Below are 10,908 nucleotides of genomic sequence, written 5' to 3' on the forward strand. Positions count from 1 at the left end.
CATTCCCCTGGAATACTACTGTGTAGGGCAGACCAGGATGCTGTAACAGCCATGTGGCAAGATGCTTTTGTCCACTTGTGCTTTATGAAACTGCCACAGTAGAGGTTAAAAAACCATGTAGCTTAATTTTTGTGTATAATGAAATTATTTTTCTGTGCAAATAAATACAAATACAGCATTCATATTTCTAACACTAAGGCCTAACCTGAAAGCTAAGGGCTGATCCTATGACCTAACCCTAATCCTAAACCCTTACTATAAACCTAAGACTAAGCCTACCCTGAACCTGAATCCAACCCCTAAAACTCCTTCCACAGTACCACAAAAAAGGTGGAATGTTAGCAGGAAGTGGCATCTGCCAGCACACAAGATGGTGTCTAAGGAGAGAAGTCACATGTAACTAAACAAATATGGTGTCCTCACTGTAAGTGATGCAATACTCGCTTAACCCAAACCCTAACCTGAAAATTCCTTCCACAGTACCACAAGAAAATGGCTTGGCAGGACACGGCATCTGCTAGCACACAAGATGGCCTCCAAGGGCAGAAGTCACATGATACTGGACAAACATGGCATCCTCAATGGAAGTGATGTGATATTCACTTGAAGAAAAATCATAACTGAGATGAACAAATCTGACCAGAGCAATGGCTGTAATTGTTGTAATTGGAGTGTTGTCAGCTCAGTGATCCTTGTTAAGTAGTAATCCCTTATTCTCTTTCCCTTTGTGCTGGGTTATAGTTGAACCTCGCTGCTCCCCAAAATGGCAACTGGAAGCATATGCAAATTAAGAGCTGGTGAACACCATTCCGAAAAGAAAAATCCAAAAGAACAACAAGCCAATGGCTAAATAAAAGATTGAAAAGGACACATCACAGTTGGGAAAGAGTGGTATCATCCTCCCACTTCATCCTGGTAGACCTGACATTGTCACTGTAACTAAAAGATTAGCCCAGAGTGACACCCCTGAATCTCCAAGCCAACGAGGACTCTTGGTGTTCTGTGAGAATGGAAGTCCTGACTCTGCCTGCATTGCACACTAGTGGACAGAGTTGCACACCTCCTCCTCTGTGTTGCCCCCGGGAGTGGCGGTGGTGTGCGTGCAACCCATCAAGCCCCCACTCTAAGCTGATTCCAGTAAAGGCGTTAAAAAGGAACAAATCTCTTGCCCTGTTTATTTCACTAACCTCTGACCCTAACTCTGACCTCTAACCCAAACCTCACCCTGACCCTGACCCTCATGCTCACCCTAGCCCTCAACCTGACCCAAACCCCAACCTGAACCTCGAGCCCTAAACCCGAATGTGAAACCTTGAACCCCTATCTTAACCCCTATCTTGACTACGGCCCTATTCATAGAGATCACCAGGTGTCTCCAGGCTGAGCAGAGGAGGAGGATCTGAACTTTTCCTCCCAACCCATGCAGGTTGTTGCTGCTTTCCATGGACTGGGAAGCTCCTGGTGTGTTGTAGAGGCCCCCAGCTCAGGCTGCGGTGCAGCTGAGTGGCCCCCACCCATGGAAGCTGTTGCTACAGGTTGTGGGCATCTGGTTGCCAGAGCAATAGAAATGTTGATGCAGGTCTCATTCTGGGTTATGGACACATCACATCGGAGCTGCATTGGTGTGGCCATCAGGGCCAGAGAAGAAGCACGAGACATGGGAAGTCAGGCAGAGCAGGAATAACTTTGAGATTCTGATTTAGCTCCAGGAGATCAGAAGACAGATACCAGGTGGGACACAGAGTTGGAGTTCAGTTCCCCAGTTGCTATTACCATGGCCCCATTCATCTCAGCCTCATTAACCCAGGTTTCCTTGATGTCCTCACCATCCCCTTTGCCCTTGCCATCCCCATGTCCACTCAGATCATAGTAAACAGGCAGATTGCACCATGGACCATGAGCAGCCAGCATGTTTAGGACTTGGCCAAGATACTCAGGGTGGCAGGAGGTGTTGCTCTCTTCTGGACATCACAAACCCTATGAAAACCAGGTTCCTATCACAGTCCTGGTACACATGGGGGACACCCAGGATCAGAGGGCATCTATGGAGACAGGAACTTCTAGGATAGGTAGGGACATCCATGTGTTGGGAATACTCAGGGACTCTGAGGATGTGCAGGAGGGAGGGGGTCATCATGAGTGAGGTCCTTAACCCACGGTGGTCTCATCCTGAGCTTTATATCCTTCCTCTCCCCTTTGTACTTGGCTGCAGACTTCAGAGACTCCTGAAGGTGGTAAAGAAGAGTATGATAGTGAGGGGCTCCTTGGAGAAAGACCACATAGGCTGGGGGGTAGGGGCACAGGAGGATACATGGGCAGGCAAGTATTTGGGCTCACAGACCCCTGGGAGTACCCTGGATTATCCAGGGGTAACAGGGGATGGAGCATCTGTGAAAGATGAGACAGCTACAGAAGGTGAGCTGGGTAGCATCACTGACCTCTTGGCCTGGTGCAGTGGAGGCTGTGGGAGTGCTAAACTGAAGGCAAGAACAGAAGTGAAAACTTGGTATCTGGTCACTCTGACCGCTCTGACCAGAGAAGATGTAACAAGGACACTGCTAGCGCAAAAGAACGTAACAGAGGCTTGATAACTGAAAAGATTGTGTTACTAAGGGAACAGGGGTAAAGGGGTCCCAGTGGAAAATTTGTGGTGGTGATAATAAATTGGAAAAAAAGTAGTGGTGACCAGTGTAATAAACTGGCTTTCCTTGCATAGCATAGTCTGTGTCTCTCAATCCCTGCACACCCTAACCCTTTTCACTCTCTTAAGCTAATTTTATGCTGGGTGGAATGACATGTTAAAGGGTTAAACGCCAGCATGCCTTTCACAGCAGAATTATGGGATCAAGTGGGGGTCAAGCTCTGGGATCTAGCAGTGAGAGGTGATGAGATCATAGCTAGTTTCTTACCCCTGTAGAGAGCTATTCTGGAAACTCTTAAAGCTCAGGAGGGTGCTGGGAATTAATTGTCTCCCACTGCCCCCTTAGCAACAGGCAAGGACTCTGCAGAGGAGTTTTTAACATTTTCCATGCCCCTCTCTTCTGTGAAAGCCCAAGTTTCTAATATGCCAATATGAGCCCCTGAAATCCAATTCATTGTCTCTGATGGGGACTCAGAATTTAAGGACGATCCCTTTGATCCTGGATCTGTTGACGGGGAGAATGAGCCTGATTCATTTCCCCCTAATTTGCATAACAACTGGAGGTGGCTCTGGCAGCAGGCACTCGAAGCAAGTAATTTTAAAGGTCTGCAAGTGATTGTTGCGCCCGTTATATACCAAAGGGGCAAAGACCCCCTGCATGGGATCAGTCATCAAAGAATTACGGTGCACTTCTGACAGAATATGGTATTAATTCTCCATATTTTACTAACATGCTCTCCAATCTTTTCTGCTCTGTATCTGTTCTCAATTTGTATACTAACTATGACTTCTCATGATTTAAGTTGCTTTCCCAGCTGCTGCTTTCATCAATGCAATGTACACTGTGGGAAGCAGAATGGAAAAAGCTTTTAGAAGCAAGCATTTTCAACATATGCAGAAAATACAAATCAGCAAGCTACTGCCTTATCACTTGATCACCACATGGAGACAGGGCAGCATTCACAGCTGGATGCTCAGGCAAAGGGGAATTCCATGGGAAGTTTTAGATGACCTTAAGAGATATGCTCTTATTAAAGTCCCCAATGCCGGCAAACTGCAAAAGGCTTTCACATCCATAACTCAAGGGGCAAAAAAGCCTTATATGCAATTTATTGATTGCCTTTGAGAGGCATTAGACAAACAAGTTGCTTGTCAAGAAACTTGCGATGTTACTCTTTTAAGGTCAGTAATTGTGGAGTCACTTGTGCCATTAAAGGAGTTTCCAACTGCCTTGCCCTGGAAAAATGAAGATTATCCCTCCCAGTTAGGCTTTGCCCCCATGGCTCCTTGCAAACATTGTGCAATCTTCTCTTTGGGTTTCACAAGTCCATCGCCCCCTCCATGGTATCCCCTTTCCCTTTTTTCCCATAGGCTATGGAGCCTGTGTCCTGTTCCTCTCTTCCCTATGGTCACTTGCCCCCTGTCCTGCCCCATCTACCACGCAGGAATCTAAGACACTGTATAACTGACAGAAACTACATGGTCTCTCTCTTTGGCTCTGGATTCACCTTTGGCACATGGAATAAATGCTTGCTGGAAATTGATCTGGGGCTGGGAGCCTTCTGCCTCTCTGCTGACCTAGCCTGGTAACCTGTGTGGTTGTGTGAGCTTGAATTGCTGCCTGAATTCTTCTCAAGCAGCTTCTCTACGGAGAGGCTGACTGGGGCATAGAAAGGCCGTAGGTGCAGTCCAAAAAAGTAACAGAGTGCAAACAGTGACTGTCAAAAGGTTCTTATGCCACTTATGAATCCAACAATTACAGAAATGATTGAAGTTTGTAAGCATATTGGAACGCTCAAACACAGATTTGAAACTATGGCGGCTGCTTTTGTAGCACTTAAGATGGCCCTTGATCCTGCACAACAGACTTGTTTTGGCTGTGGAAAACCAGGCCACCTTAAAAGAGACTGCCGTGCCTTGAAAGGAGCAAAGCAAAAAAAAAACCACTTTGACTTTGAGATGCCATGAAGGATGGCACTAAGTTAACCAGTGTTGCACCAAATATACTGACAAATATCATGTTTAGATAGGCAAATTGATTTCAGGAAACTTGAATCAGAGCATGGGATGGTGATGTGCTCAGACACAAATTTTTCAGCTGAACTCTGCAGCAGGAGTGCTGCTGCTTTACAGCCAGCCACTAGCCGCAGCACTGGAGTGAATCTGGCAGCAGCCTGCTTGGTCACTGTTTTAGATTCCTCCATCCATCTGATCCCCATGGGGGTTAATGGGCTTTAGGGCAAGGACAGAGTGCACTGCTTTTGGGGCATTCTTCAACCATTTTAACAGGATTGTTTGTGCTTCCAAGAGTAACAGATGCAGACTTTGAGAAATCAAAATCCTGGTCTGGATGCCCTTCCCCCCCATCTACTGTACCCCAGAGTTCTAAAACTGCTCAATATTTTTTACAATGCCAATGTCTATTAACACAGTGCAAAAATGGAGGGGGGAGGAAAGTTTTGGGTCTACAGGAGCCCCTCAAATTTTCTGGACTCAGCAGTTAACTGTTCAGCCTCCCATCTGTAAATGCTAGCTGTCATAGGAAGGACAGCATGTCACACTCACAGGGACCACTGATAGAGGAGCTAATGTCATGGTCATTTTACAAACCAAATGGCCCCCTAAATGGCCACTTCCTGTGGTTCCCCAAGCACGTACTGGTACTGGGGAGAGCAGTACTAGCTTTCAAAGCAATGATTTTTTCCAAACTGTAGGTCCTGAAAGGCACACAGCTACAATTAAGCCTTTTGTTTTGCAAATTCCCATGGTATTATGGGGCTGTGACATGTTATCACAGATTGGAGTCAGAATCTGGTCTGATTTTTCACAGGGGTCACTGATTCGTGCACAGCCCTGAAACTGACCTGGAAAACTAACAAACTGGAATGGGTAGATCAGTGGCCCCTGCAAGCTGAAAATTTGCGTAGTTTACAAAATCTGATTAATGAACAATTGCAAGCAAGAGGTATTTGTCCCCTCCACAAGCTTGTGGAACTCTCCTGTATATGTCACTCAGAAAAGATGTGGCAAGTAACATTTGCTTCATGATCTCAGAAAATAAATGCAGTCATGGAAGATGGGAGCCCTGCAGCCAAGACTCCCATCACCTATGATGATTTCTCAAAATTGGACTTAAAGTCATTGATTTGAAAGATTATTTTTTCACAATTTCTTTGCATCCAGGGATGCACCAGAATTTGCCTTTTCAGTGCCCAGTTTAAATATGCAAGAACCTTTGCAAAGATTCCACTGGGTAGTTTTACCCTTGGGGATGAAAAACAGTCCCACAATTTGCCAGTGGCTTGTCTCATGGACCCTTAGCCCAGTACAACAGGCAAAGCCTCATGTGCTGCTATACTACTATATGGATGATGTTCTCATTGCAGCTGCAAAACAAGACGATATGAAGAAAACCTTAGCCCTCAGCAGTGAAGCTGTAAAATGTGTAGGACTGCAAATAGTTCGTTCAACAAATGCCTTCATGACAGTATTTAGGTTGGTATATTAGATCCCAAACTGTACAGCCACAGCTGTTTTGAATTGCAAATACAAAACACAATTTCTACATTACATAAAGCACAGAAGTCGCTAAGGACTATTAGTTGGGTGAGAGCCTTACTGGGAATCACAAATTCAGATGTAGCTCCTCTTTTTGCATTGTTAAAAAGAGAGTCAGATTTACCTTCCCCAAGACATTTGAATCATGAAGCACAACTGGCCTTGCAAAAGATGGCAGATGCTATTGCCCATAAGAAAGCCTCATGATGGGCACCTGATCGTCCATTTTTACTAATCCTTTTAAATCCTTCTAACAATGACATGTCTTGCTGTTGCAATGGGATCCTAATATAGGCAACCCTTTGCTTAACACTGAATGGATTTTTTACCTCATCAAATGACAAAGACAATTATTACTCAACATGAAATGTTTGCACAGCTCATTATTAAGGCATGACAAAGATTACAAATGTTGGCAGACTGCGATTTTGAATGAATTTGTATAGCTATAACTACTGTCTACCTGCAGTGGCTTTTACAAAGTTTACAACATTTTCGGATTGCACTAGGTGGTTTTTCAGGTCAGATTACTATCCATTCACCACCTCTGAAGTTGTAAACTACTGACTTTTATATTGTCTTAAAACCCAAGCACAGTGCAACTCCTTTACAAGCTCTCGCAGTATTTACTAATGGTTCTCGAATACTCTTCCCCATTGGACCCTTCCCTCAAACCCCGCCTTAATCCCATTCTAACTCCACCCCTTACCAAGTCGCATAAGTGCCTGTGCCTGACCCTGCTCCTTGCTTTTTAGCCCCTCATCCCTGCTTGCTCCAGTTGGTCCTTGTAACAGTGTATGCTTTCATGTTAGTTGCTTTTGGATTATTAAAGTTCGTTTTTGGAGCAACAAGAGTGAGCTTGTCTCTCTCTTTTTAAGTCACAATTGGGCCTGAGTCTTGTGGAAATCCAGAAGGGTTCACCAGTCCGGGTGCAGACCTCCAGGGAGTTTCAACTAGCAATCACTGAATGTGCTCATTCCGCCCTTAAGCACCTTTCAGCTCAGTGGCAACAGGGAATGCAGGGATGTATTCCAATGGAATACATTGCACTGAATGTGCACACAAAGCACTGTATGTTTTCAATTTTTTAAACTGCTATGCTGATAGCAAAGTTCTCTGTACAATAGAACCTTTTTTACTTCTTAAGAAATACCTCTAGACACAGGGGAAAAGAATCCTTGTAAAAGACCCAGGAAGTGGAAAAATCACAAGCCCATTTCCTCTTATTACATAAGGAAGGAGTTATGCTTGTGTTTCCACAGATATCGGTCCTTTTTGGGTTACAACCAGTAACATCCGACCCTTTATAGAACAACTGAACTTTATTGATGCCAGCTGATTAAAATACAGAAAAAGGATTAAAAGATAAATCTTCTGTCCTCAGAGAATCAGTCGATCATATGTCCAGAAGTGGTTGCAGGTCTGTTAACTTCCTTTCTTTGCTTGACCTGTCACACAGATCATCAAGCGTGGACTCTGAATGTCAAAGTTGTGGGTGCCTTTTGTATTGTGCATCTCATAATAGAAGAGCTGACTGTTGGAACTGCGACCCTTTAAGGAGAAGTCAGGATAATATATAAACAGCTTGTGTGTGGGCATCTATATGGTTTGTCTGAACATCAGGAACTATCAAGCAAGCAGTGTGGCTTGCTCTTCTTAGTAAATTTTGTAGTGTTCTAATTCCTCCCGTCATAGTAATGGGGAGCTCTTTATTGCTATTGCATCAAGTAATATTCGGCTTACAGTAGCAAAGGCCTTTTTAGTATTAGTACTTTCTCCTGTTACTTCTACTGGACCTGTTAATTAGCCAAAAACAAATACATGGATAATGTTAGCCAACTTAACAGGACAAGACACTTTATGCTTGGCTACGGCCTCTCCTGAAAACCCATTTTCTACTTGTCTCATTGGCTTACCTTTAGATACATGGCCACATTCCCCCTTTGGCTCATATCCTTCATTTAAAAAAAAATCATGCCAATGCTTGGGATCAAGGGGTCCCATATGTCCCTTGTGCAACTCTTAAAGCCCCAAGAATTAGAACTTTTAGAATCTGTAAAATTGGACTTTTGTATTAAATTTAATGATTCTGGGGCCAACCAATGTAAAGCATGAGATGTTTCTTTGAGCCAACCCATATTCAGAAATGAAAGTGCCTGGTGTAATTCCACCAATATCTTTCACTCTACCAATGCTTCATTATCATTACCAGTAGTAGTATTTTTTATTTGTGGAGACAGAGCTTCGGCTGCTTTCCGTTGTATGTTAAGAGAGGCCCCTGCAGTCTAGGGTAAGGCCCCTTGCTGTTAACACCCAACACATCCATGATTTCACAACATATATTTCTGTGGAGAAGGAAACATAGTATTCATGTGTTTACTCATTTGTGGTAATAACCTCAACTTTTGGTCACTACTGCGGCATTGGGGTGTCTCCTTCTTTGTTCCAGGAGTAGTGCCTGGAAAGGCACTGGGATTGGTAAACAGACTAGGTTGCTGGTTACCGTAACAATCTAATACTACTTTGCTTGCTGTAACAGGATCGTTAAACAATGCTGATTCAATGAGACATGCTACATTGCAGACTCGAGCCACTACTAATTTTTTGCTTTTAGCACATGGACATAGATGCAAACACTTTGATGGTATGTGTTGTATGAACCTTTCAGATCATGCAAGTATTAAAGCTTTACAAGATAATGTAGCCAAACTAGAAATAGAAGATGGAACTGACTGGCTTAACAGCCTTTTTAGAAACTAGAGGATAACTGGATAGGTCAAGAATTTAATTGAGAGAGGAATGTTTGTATTAAGGATGCTATAAGTTATAGTGACGTGCCTGTCTTTCTTGATTCAATGTGTTCAAAGATTAATAATTTGATAAAATAAATAATGATTGTGGAACAGAAAGGGGGAGATGTGGAAGACCAGACGGCTGCAGAAGCTGAGCTGGATACCACTCCTAACCTCTTCACCCTGGTACAGGGGAAACTGTGGGAGAGATAAACTCAAGGCAGGAACAAAAGTGAAGACATCATGTCTGGTCAGTCTGACCACTCTGATGAGACAAGACATAACAAAGACATTTGTTGCAGTTGAGACAGATGCGACTTGACACTCCAAAGTTCATATGGCAGAAGCCAATTTTATTGACTACAAATCCTTTTAAAAGGGTTTTCAAAACACCTCATGTTCAGTCCTGATTGGCTACGATGTGGTTACTACCCAGCTCACTGGCCAATAGCTGCTTGCATTCATGCTTGTCAAGGATTGGCTATCATTCGTTGTTTGAATATGAAGCCCTTCAGATGTTTACTTCTTTCCCTTAATGGCATAGGCTGGTTATGGCCAGGATTATTTATGACTGTGGGGCTTCAAGGCTAGCTACTAGCCATCACATTTCCCCCTTTTTGTTTTTAAACCGTGAACACAGTGCTTGCTATCCCTCTGCAGGGCCCCTTGCAGAAAGAAAATCAAGCCCAGCACAATGAGGGAGAAATTTATATACAAATGATAAGCCCAGTTCTAATGAGGCTCTTCACCCAACTCGACAAACCTAACCTTCTCAGCCACTGGTCTATCCCACACACCATCAAATTTTTTACAATCATGTCCAGAAGCTATCAAAAAAAGGCACAGTTTTGCAGGGTGTTATGCCATATGTTATTTACATCTTTGGCCAAATTACTCAAATCTAAGAAGCTTCGTTTATGTTACACCAAATCAGTTAGAAAAAAACCTGTCAGGAGTAACATTCAAAAAACCATCAGACGTAGCATTTTGCTGTCTTATCTCAATTAAAAGATACACATCCTTCTGCTTAGTCACCACTCTAAAATATGTGGCCCTTAAGGTTAAGTGAAGGTACAGGTAAATTGTCATTACAAAGGTCCCATTTTTCCATGCAGTAGGTGCAAAAAACCTGTCCTGGTTACAGTTCTACAGCTTCTGCTGAGGGGCTGTCAGGGAGGCATTGTTTGCTGTGATCCTGAGCAGAGCGTAGAGCAGGATGCACACACCAAGCAGGTATCCATACAATGCCAGCATCTCTGGAAATAAAGGTATATCTGCACCCCCAGGTGACAAGGTCCCAGGGACCTTCCCACTTGCTGGTAATAAGGTCCCTTGCCAACACCTTAGGCTGACTGAATGTCACTAGAAGATTGTAATGGTACAAAGTGTTAAAAAATGACAGGATTTCAGGAATTTGTCAGTACTGTTAGATGGTTTAAGGTGTACAGAGCTTTGGCGTTCTCCTGGTGCATGCGGTAGGATTCCTGTCCACTCATCCCAGGTGTCCACCGCGTTTGGTGTTTTTCCCGTAAAGGGGTATTCATATGGCTGCAGTGGGACTCCTACAAGGCAGGTTGACAGTGGATTGTGAGCACTGCCCATGGACAGGCACATACTCTGCTGTTGGAGGGACTTTGCAAGGGTAACCCAAACATTCTCCTGCGGCTGTTTGATGATCCAGGTCTGACTCAACATGACCAGGAAGAGCGTCCAGATTACAAAAAGCATCCATGCAACGACTATTCGATGACTCATCCTGGCCCTAGGATATTTTACAGATAGAAATTTAAGGTTAGCATCCATCCGTTTGAAATAATTTTGACATTTACAAACTCTTTTAACCTGGGGACAAGGGAGAGGTACAAGGGATTAGGATCAAGAACAAGGGAACCAGAGTACCCTGGAGGAAACAGCTTT

Source organism: Sylvia atricapilla, chromosome Z, assembly GCF_009819655.1.
Source record: "Sylvia atricapilla isolate bSylAtr1 chromosome Z, bSylAtr1.pri, whole genome shotgun sequence".
NCBI lineage: Eukaryota > Metazoa > Chordata > Aves > Passeriformes > Sylviidae > Sylvia > Sylvia atricapilla.